This window comes from Penaeus vannamei, chromosome 32, assembly GCF_042767895.1.
Source record: "Penaeus vannamei isolate JL-2024 chromosome 32, ASM4276789v1, whole genome shotgun sequence".
Taxonomy (NCBI): domain Eukaryota; kingdom Metazoa; phylum Arthropoda; class Malacostraca; order Decapoda; family Penaeidae; genus Penaeus; species Penaeus vannamei.
This window is the reverse complement of record NC_091580.1, coordinates 31,757,350-31,766,630: the sequence shown is the minus strand read 5'-3', so window position 1 is coordinate 31,766,630 and position 9,281 is coordinate 31,757,350. Positions and strand designations below refer to the sequence as shown.

The window sequence follows — 9,281 nt, the reverse complement described above, 5'->3', positions numbered from 1 at the left end:
TGGTCACGCCTATGACACATCCGGACTTGTCAACGTCGGCCGAATTATAGACAGAAACTGGGTGTTAAGAACATTTTCGCCAGGAGTTATTGACCAGATTTTTGGTCTATGACCTTTCATGAATACCGCCCCCAGAGTTGAACTGCTGATATTACCACTATCAATAGCGCACGCGCGAGGGAGAGAGAGTGGGATAGGGAGGGAGTGAGGGAAGGCAAATCTCACGGTGCTGTATTTATTACAGTCAAAACCATCGGTGCTTTATTGATTATAGAGTTTTAAAAAAATGGTTCTGTATTAATTATAGAGTAAAGCAACACGGTGATGTATTGATTACAGTCAAAAACCACGGTGTTGAGTTCAGTAGAAAAAGTCAAAGCCCTGTATGAGGTATAGCAGGAGCCAGTGACTGAACAAAGGGGTAGGAAAATCCCCAGGTCTACTCTGCCATCCACTCAGCCCAGCGTAAACCATACCTAGGGCAAATCGGAAGTCACAGATTGGACTGCCGCTTTGTGGAGTCATGCCATGGCAACGGGAAATGGAAATCAAGGCAACAAAAACGCACTACATAAGAATCTTTAAGTTATAAGGACAGTTGCTGGGACACCAGATCAGAATCATCGAGCAATGGTTATAGCAAGAAAGAGCGATCTTTATAAATAACTTCGAAAGCACAGCACCACTGAAACTGCGAGTGATGATAGTGACAAGGTAACACAGCGGACCAAACGACAAAATCGCAAGTCTATTATGTATGTATACATATGTACATATATATATATATATATATATATATATATATATATATATTATATATATATGTGTGTATGTATGTATGTATGTATGTGTATATGTGTATGTGTATGTGTATAAATACATATACATTACATTTATATATATGTAATGTGTATAAATATATATATATACATTACATTTATATATATGTATGTATGTATATATATATATATATATATATATATATATATATATATATATATAATATGTAGACACACACACACACACACACATATATATATTTGTGTGTGTGTGTGTATGTATGTATGTATGGGCTAGCACCTTGTCATGGTGAGGAGGCTTATGTGTCTCAGTGACCCGGAGAGCTATGCCAGGGCTTAAGTCCATGGTAGGTCTAACCAAGCTGGATAGGTCAAAAGGTAGAGATCAGACAAAGATAGCTCAAAACATCCTAGGTATGGGAAAAATAGTAAAGGGTAGGCCAGACTCACATGTAACCCGACGTCCCCACCTACATCCATCTAAGGGCAAATGGTCATGCTGCCTTGCAGGTAGTCTTGGGAAAGGCAAAGGCCAAGGGAGTAAACCTTACGGAAAATCCGGAGTGGAGCCCCTCAGGCGGTTTGGTGTTGAACTCTATCATCAATCCGGCAGCTCCTGCAGTCCAGTTGTGGTTGAGACGTTATGCCCTGCATCCCTCTTGACTATAGCAGCTTGGATTGAGAGGGGGGTCGTGGTGCTTGTGCAACCCATGGCCTCCACACATCCCTCGCCCAGGATTTAGTGACTCCATTACCCTCTTTCTGTTTTTCCTAGTCCTGGGGCGATAGGCGTGTGGCGACGGTGGCAGGTGTAATATGACCCTAGGAGCTGTTAGTCACAGACCTGCACTCAGGCGACCAGGGGAGGATGGTCGTTCTCTACTCACCTGGGTAGTGTTCAGCAGCTACTCTGGTGACGGAGCAGCCCTCTTCAGGGACAGCACTGCTCCTTCCTCAGAGGGAAGGGTTTAGAAAAGGTGACCTAAAGAAAGGTTGCTTCAAACTCCATCCTGTCAGCATACCGCAGCTGACTGGACATCTACAAATGTGATCGAAACAAATCACAAAGAACATCACTGGATGCAAAATCTACCTAAACAAAGCGCACTTTATGTGTTGGAGCCTGGAACATCAGGACTCTCCTGGACAACAAGAACAGCAACAGACCAGAGCGACGAACAGCACATGTTGGACTAGAACTTCAGCGAAGCAACATTGACATCGCTATTCTCAGTGAAACACGCCTAGCAGACACTGGCGAAATCACAGAGATAGGAGGTGGATACACCTTTTTCTGGTCAGGAAAAATTCCTGAGGAACGCAGAGAATCAGGAATTGGCTTTGCCATATGTACCTCACTTGTAAAAAAAACTAGTCTCCCAAAGGGTATCAGTGATCTGATGACTATGAGACTGCCCCTCAAAGGAAAAAAGCACCTAACATCCATCAGTGCGTATGCCTCCACTGTGGTACACCTAAGTGCAGAAGGCATTGTTCAACCTGGACCTTTCAACATTGCTACACACTGTTCCAAAGGGTGACAAGCTCCTGCTACTTGGGGACTTTAACGCTCTCGTGGGCAAAGACTTCATGTCATGGCCAGAGGTCATTGAACCACATGGAGTGGAACAAGAGACCTCTAACGGCAGGTTGCTTCTTACGCTTTGTGCTGAGCATGGTTTGACCATCACCAACACCCTGTTCCAGCTACCACCCATCCACAAGGCCACCTGGATGCACCCTCATTCCAGACACTGGCACCTGATCGACTACTTGATTACTAGGCGCCGTGACATCAAAGATATACAAATTACAAGGGCAATGAGGACTGACCACCTGCTGTTGAGGAGCAGGCTCTCTTTTCCCATCGCCAGCAGGCAAAAACATAAAAAAGCTGACATGTCCAGAGACTCGCTGGCTCTGAAACCAAGGAATCCCTCGTAACCAACGTAGCAGACCGGCTTGATAGCTTGCCAGCTGAAGAAGATCCTGAGGCAGCTTGGGCCAACTTTAGGAACACAGTCTACAACTCAGCCAAACAGCCACTTGGACGCCCAAAGAGGAAACACCAAGACTGTTTTGACAGCAACAACACAGAGATCACCAGCCTACTCAAATAAAGGCAAGAAGCCTACAACAGCTGGCGAAATGACAAGGAGTCAAAATCTAAGCATGATCACTTCAGGAGCCTCAGAAGTAAGATCCAGACTGCCATACGACAGATGAAGGACAAGTGGTGGGAGGCCAAGGCTGCAGAGTTACAACAGTATGCAGATGATCACAACTCTGATGGCACTCTGTTTACTGAGAAGAGTGACATCATACAGCGGTGGTGTGACCACCTCAGTCAGTTGCTGAGCAGAACATCCCAGGTAGACCAGCAAGAAATCCTGAACTTAGCTCAGCGTCTGGTCCTGACATCGCTTGATGATTTTCCGACACTGGAGGAAACCTGGAAAGCAATCAAACAACCCCAGATTGGCAAAGCACCGGGTCCTGACGAGATCCCATCAGAGATCTTCAAGGCTGGTGGAGAGGCTATGGCAGTCAAGCTCACTGAGCTTATGCAGCAGTTTTGGGAGGCAGGATCAGTGCCGCTGGACTTCAAAGATGCCAACATTATTTACCTGTACAAGAACAAAGGTGACAGAGCATCATGTGACACCCACAGAGGCATCTCACTGCATTGCAGGGAATATCAAGGCTCGTGTCATCCTGAATCGCATCCTACACCACTCGCTGGACAATGTTGTCTCTCTGAGTCAGTGTGGCTTCAGGAGCAATAGAGGAACAATTAACATGATCTTTGCTCTTCGTCAACTGCAAGAGAAGTGCTGGGAACAGAACCAGAATCTTTACATCCTATTCGCTGACCTGACAAAGGCCTTTGACACTGTCGGTCGTGAGGGTTTGTGATTCATACTCTCTAAGTTTGGCTGTCCATCAAAGTTCAAGATCAGGTCATTCCATGACGGCATGATGGCCCGTTTAGTGGAAATGGATCTGTGTCACTCTTTCTCAGTGTCCAGCGGAGTAAAACCAGGCTGCGTCTTGGCACCAACCCTGTTCAGCCTCATGTTTGCCACTATGCTGTTCTGTGCACTCTCCAACACCGATGCAGGAATCACTATCTGCTACAGATATGATGGTTGCTTCTTTGACCTGAGGTGTCTGAAGGCCAGAACTAAGGCCCTTGAGGCACTTGTAAGGGACTTCCTGTTTGCAGATGACTGTGCTCTTGCAGCACTTAGAGAACCAGATCTGCAGCTGTCCAGCTGCCTGGCTACTGCAGCCAAATCATTCGGCCTCACGATCAGCCTTCGGAAAACAGAAGTGATGCTTCAGCCTGCACATGGCTTCTCTCCCCCAGAGCCTAACATCGAAATTGAGGGTATAATGCTGAACAATGTGGACAGCTTTACCTACCTGGGGAGCTGCTTGTCCTCAACTTGCAGCATGGACAAAGAAGTCTCAAAGAGAATAGCAAAAGCTGGCAGTCTATAGAGCAGTTGTCATAACTTCCCTGCTATATGGTTGTGAAACCTGGATGCTGTACAGGAAACAACTGAGGAATCTATGTTTCAGTGAAAATATTCAAAAGGTTTGTTGAGGTGGTAGAAGGAGGACGAGTATGAAAGGAAGGAGTGGTGTGTGAGGCAGTAGTGTGGTACAATAAGAATTGATATTAATAAGAGAGGAGGTGGTAGAAAATTAAAAGACTGGGAAGGAGATAGAGTGGAGCAGCGTAGCCACTACTACGGCACTGCTTTTACAGCACATTTTCTGTGTTCAGCAGGATTACACAGAGAACGGAAATTGGAAGGGAGACAAAAATAATGAAGGCTTTCCTTTAACAAGAAGCAGCTCTTGTGAAGAGTAATAGAAACAATTACTTTACAGTGATGTAAAAATGGTGTACAGAGCATTCTTTTTGTTTAATAGTAGAACATTACTTTCCATTGATGTATATGAAGTACTGCTCCAAGGGAAACCCGACATGTATTTCCAAAAGACAAGTGAGGATAGAAGTGCAAAGTACGGAACAGCACACCTTTCATGTGTTGTAAGAAACACAAACTCGTTATAATTACATTAGAATGATGTATAATACGATATTGTGTATTGTGTATCTATTATATAGGAAATCTAATGAATTTATGTAATGAGCAGTTTCAGGGAAATAATGAAATAGTGCTTCCCTTAAAAAAAAACTAAATAGATCATATGGCGTCTGTTGTGTAACACACTCTAAAGTAATTCTTACGGGTTAAAAGTGTAGTGGAAAATAAAACGATAGATTTTGTAACTTGTAAATTATACTGTATGCTTCAAATGTGTTTGTTTTAACTTTTCTAATACTCTATATCTTTTATGGAGTTGCAGGGTAATGACGCAGAAGAGGGGTTTAGTGGAAATATGGCGGAATGAAGATTGAAGATTGGTGTCGATTTACAACAGAGATTTCTGTGGTTAATGTGGAACGACAATCTCGTGGTGAGTCTTACAGGAATCCTTATCGACATTCAGCCACGGTTTAGTCTTTGGCAGCATTATGATTAACATTTCGTTAATAAACACCTGTCTTTATATACGGATTTCATTATCCTTTGATGACATTGTTTCATTCTTGTTTTGTTGAGGTCTACAATACTTAATCTTACCTCTGATATTGCTGAGTAAATCTAACGTTCGACATGCATGAAAGGTCATAAGAATAGAGATCTCGAATTGCAAATAAATGATATACACAGATTTTAGAAGGGCTATTAAGTAATCTATGCATACTATACACATCCCTTTATATAGTTAAAAGATAAATTAGGCAAAATCAGCATAATCTGCATCAAATATTGTTTACTTCCTGCCGCCGAGGTAACTTTGTACGGCATGAAATTGTATGGGGACGATCCGTGGAGCAAAAATTACTGCAATGGTTAATGGTTAAAAAGCTAGACATCTAAGGTCATATAGCACTATAGCAAAGTATATTAAAGGAGGGGTGAAAGGTGATGGTGGGTTTAGATAAGGGAATTACATAAGTGATTCACGTGTGTATCCAGGAGGGAGTGGAAATGATAGAGGGGATGGAGGGAGGGAGAATGTACGTATAGTTGGAGTTGAGGGGGGTGGGTTGCGTTGGGAGGGAGTGGTGCAGGGGGAATGTGAGTAGGAGGAGGGTGGGTGTAAGGAGGATGGATATCGCCAATAGTTGGTGTTGAAGGAAATGGGTTGTGTTGGGAGGGAGTAGGAGGATTGATTACGGTAGTATCATGAGGATGGATATCAGTAGTATGCGGAAGTGAGGGTAGAGAAGGAGTAAGAGGGAGGGTTGTAGGAGGGATATGAGTAGGATGGGGTTGGATATCGGCAGTCACTTCGAGTGGAGGGAACATGAGTCGTGGAATTTTGTGACTCAAGCATATAGTTTTGGATATCTTCCATAGTTTCTGCAGTGGAGTTGGTTGGAGAGTTTTGTTGGTATCTGAAGAATAAAGGCAAAGGTAGGTGGAGGTGAGTGTGCAGTAGGGGGAGGATGGTTAATGGTTAAAAGCAAAATAAATGTGCAAGCATCTAAGGTCATATAGCACTATAGGAAGGTATAGTAAAGGGTGATGTCAGGTGATAGTTGCCATGCGTCAACTATCTTGAGTAATGTTGAAAGGTTGAAGTTGGGTAAGGGGGTTGATTAGGGAAAGGGTTATGGTGGTTTAGGTAAGGGAGTTAGATCAAGTGAAGGATATTAAGGTGTTTTATGATGGATAAGTATAGACGAGACATAAAGGGATTGTGGGGAAGAGATAAAATGGTAATTGGGAATTGGAATAGGAGGATATGTTGGGAAAGTCTCTTGGAGGCAGATGGATGGTAAGAAGCAAGGATATGACGTAGGTCTGGTCTGTGAGAACGGAAAGTGCGAATATTCCAATGTAAGAGAGTTATATTTCAGTTATTTTATGAGTGAAAGCGTCGGTACGTATTGGGGAATCTGGGGGGGGAGAGCTAGGGGGTGTAAAGGAGGGGTATCAGAAGGTAGGGAATCTGGGGAAGGGCACTGTTGTGACATGAGTGATTCCCGTGTGTATCCGGGAGGGAGTGGAAAGGATAGAGCGGATGGAGGGAGGGAGAATGTGCGTATAATTGGGGTTGAAGGGATGTGTTGTCTTGGGAGGGATTAGGAGGAAGGGGTGTTGGGGTGCTATGAGTAAGAGGGGGATGGATATCTGGAGGATGGATATCGGTGGTGGACGGGGTTAGGTTGTGTTGAGAGGGAGTAGGAGGAGGGGTTGTAGGGGGAATATTAGTAGGAGGGGTATGAATATCGGCAACCACTTCAAGTGTGGAAGGAACATGAGTTATGGGATCTTGTGTCTCAAGCATATAGCTTTGAATGTCATCCATAGTTTCTGCAGTGGAGTTGGTTGGAGATTTTGTGGTACAAAGGTTTTCTTGTGGTACAAAGGTTTTCTCATGAGGGGGGAAGAGGAGACTGGTGTCTCGGGAATAAAGGTAAAGGTAGGTGGAGGTGATTGTGCTATAGGGGAAGAAGGGTTAGAATGTTTAGTCTGTCTACTGCGGGTAGTGCGGGGAGGGAGAGGGGATGGTGTTGGGGCTGTAGTTGAGATTGGAGCTGTGGTTGAAATTGGGGTGTCTGGATTTAGATTGACAAAAGAATTAGTCTGAGGGAGGTAGAATGTAGAAGTGGTTGGGGCTATAGTTGAGATTGGAGCTGTGGTTGAGATTGGGGTGTCTGGATTTAGAGTGGCAAAAGAATTGGTCTGAGGGAGGTAGAATGTAGAAGTGGAAATGGGGACATCATGGGGTGGAGGGAGAGGGGCTGAGCGAACGATGTTACTAGAGCATGAAGTATGAGAGAAACCTTGTCGAGATGCTTCCTGTCTGGCTTCATGTAAAGTGAGACCATTTTTGTATCTGAGATTTGCTACCTACCTCAGATTCAAATTTACAAGTGGGACAGTCTCTATAAAATACATTATGGGGGCCGCCGCAGTTAGCACATGTACGTGTTTGTGCTGAGCAGTTTGATCGGTTATGACCAGGTTGGGCACATGTGGGGCATCGGTCTGTGGAACGGCAGTGTTTGGAAGGATGTCCAAAGCGCCAACAGTTTTGACATTGATGGGGAGGTGGTTGGTATGGTCGAAAAGGGAGGGATTGTCCACCAATATAGATACATAAGGGAAGGTCATGTGTACGGAAAGTTATTTTGGCAATGTTGGTTGGATTCTTTCGTTGACCTCTTGGAGGAATGGTGTAGCATTGTACTTATTTCACATCTTGCTCTTTGAGGCATCCTAATAAGTCTTCTCCACAGTCTGACCAGTATTTGGTATAGACTTGGCAGTTTGCTAGGGAGAGAGAGACAGTTCCGGTACAAGTATTAAGGGTTGGATGAGGTTCTGCAGGAATGGGTTTGCCAGAATGATCAGTTAAATTTGATAGCGCTATAGATTCACTATCTGATCTGACTGTTACAAGACGGGAGCGATCGCGTCTGGTATAGAAAGGGACTCTGCCCACTTGTGTAAGGGGCTGTAGAAGATATCTGTAGGGTTGGTAGTGGTGGATGGTCGGGGACGTGTGGAAGAGGGAGTATTATGGAGTGATAGAGAATATGGCTGTAATGTAGTAATAAGGGAGGATGGGGTGCTTGATGAAGGTTGTGGGGGTATAGTTGATGAATTTGAGGAAGTTGGGAGGGTAGGAATATCTTCTGGAGATTGTCTCTGCTTGGGTGGGTAATGCACTAGTAGGCATTGATAAAGGGGCAAGCCTCATTGCCTCTAATAAGGGGATTACATCTTCATTACTGGTCATGGGGAACCTTGATTGTATAAAACGGCATAAACGGTCCACCCTTATGCACTTGAAGATAGGGGCTAGACAATTAAATCGGGAGTACTGTGCCCATAGTTTCCGCAGGCTTTTTAGGACTGGCACAAGGTCATCCTTTCAGCACGGCTCTTGCACCTTAGGAAGTAGATAGTAGAAGGGGTTGGAGAAGGGACGGAAACGAAGAGCTGGAGGGGGAAAAGACCATGCAAAATTAGTTGAGTCGACGGCTTAGGCCTTAGACGGGACCCTGCATTGGGTCTCAGTCTCCGTCTCCTAAGCCCCCCCACGACAACAACGGGCAAGGGATTGGGGGGAGTAGGGGGAGAAGAGGGGGAACGTTTAGTCTGCTGCGGGGAGGGAGAGGGGACGGTGATGGGGCTGCAGTTGAGATTGGGATGTCTGGATTTAGAGTGGCAAAAGAATTTGACTGGGGGAGGTTGAATGTAGAAGAGTAAGTGGGGAAGTAAGTAGGTATAGGGGAGGGTGTAGGAACATCTTGGGGTGGAGGGGAGTTACAGAGCGTGCGACATTACTGGATTAGGGAGTATAAGAGAAACCTTATCGGCGTGCTTCCTGTCTGGCTGCTACCTCAGACTCGAACTTGTATGAGGACAGCCTCTATAAAAT

General features: G+C 44.8%; 1 long non-coding RNA gene across 1 annotated transcript in view; it reads left to right on the top strand.

The window, feature by feature from the left end:
• LOC138867793 (uncharacterized) overlaps nt 1–5,387 on the top strand; it is a 7,347-nt gene extending 1,960 nt beyond the window's left edge. Inside the window, exon 2 of the long non-coding RNA XR_011399889.1 lies at nt 5,184–5,387. This is a non-coding gene — a long non-coding RNA (uncharacterized lncRNA). The remainder of the gene's footprint in view (nt 1–5,183) is intronic.
• The last annotated feature ends 3,894 nt before the right edge of the window (nt 5,388–9,281 follow it).